The following is a 1,278-nucleotide window of genomic DNA, read 5'->3' on the forward strand; positions in this document are numbered from 1 at the left end:
GGGGCCTACGAGGCAGGGAGCAAGCTGCGGTTGGAAGACCGGTGCTCCCCCCGCCCCCGTGGCTCCGGGGGCCTACGAAGCAGGGAGCAAGCTGCTGGTCGGAAGACTGGCGCTCCACAAATACATTTAATTAATAGAATTGAATTCACTTCCAGGGTTCTAGATGCAATGGAATTTGGGAAATGTAGTTTTTAGCTTTTTAACCCGGTCAGTCAAGGACCAAGCCAGCCATTTCCGTGTGGCTTCTGTATTTGTTTTCTTCTGACCTTTCCTCATCAAGAAATGAGAAATCTGCCACTGTACATCCCTTCTTTTTTATTTTATGTTATGGGAAAAAAGGATAAAACAAAAGTTGATAACAAAATAATAGAAGAATAACAATAATTCATTACATGTCAGTATCTTTAAAGTAGTCACTCAGGGTACAATACACAGGCATAAAAATATCAGCAACTGATATTAGCACAAACCTTCCTTTTGAATTTCCTCCTATTTCACGATATTTATTATATATTTCAGACCTTATTTACCCAATCAGGCACACTAGAGAGACAATATGTGAGTCTGACTTATTTCACTTATAAGTATGGCCTCAAGTTCCATCCATTTACCTATAAAATTCTCAAGTTTGTCCTACTTTATGGCTGAGTATTACTCCATTGTATGAAATACCACACTGTCTTTATCCATTCCTCAGTTAATGGGTATTTTGTGTTGTTTCCAATATTTAGCTATTACAAACTGTGCTGCTATAAACATGAGTACATATATATCACTGTGGAATAGTATTTTTAATTCTTCTGGGCAGATACCAAGAGGATAGTAGCTGGGGAGAATGGGACCTCTAATTCTATTTTTTTGAGGGATCTCCATATTGACTTCCACAGTGTTTGTGCCAGTCTACACTCCCAACAAGTGGAGAAGGGTTCCTTTTCCCCTAAGCCCCACCAGCACTTTTTTATTGGTTGATTTATTGACTATAGTCATTCTTTCTGAGGTAAGATGGAATCTCAGTGTTGTTTTAATTTGCATCTCTTGAATGACCAGGGATGTTGAACATTTTCTCATATATTTATTTTCCATTTGTGTTTCTTCACATGGGAAATGCATATTCATCTCAGATTTCTATTTTTGCTTGGATCTCTGAATTAGGGAGGTCTGAGTTCTTTCAATTCTTCATATGTTTAGATAGAAGTCCTTTGAGGAACACTTGGCTAAAAGATTTGACCAATGTGTGGGGTTTTTCTTCGTACCCTGTTCATGATTTTTTCTGCTGTA

This window comes from Chinchilla lanigera, unplaced genomic scaffold, assembly GCF_000276665.1.
Source record: "Chinchilla lanigera isolate Chin_1 unplaced genomic scaffold, ChiLan1.0 scaffold00011, whole genome shotgun sequence".
Lineage (NCBI taxonomy): Eukaryota > Metazoa > Chordata > Mammalia > Rodentia > Chinchillidae > Chinchilla > Chinchilla lanigera.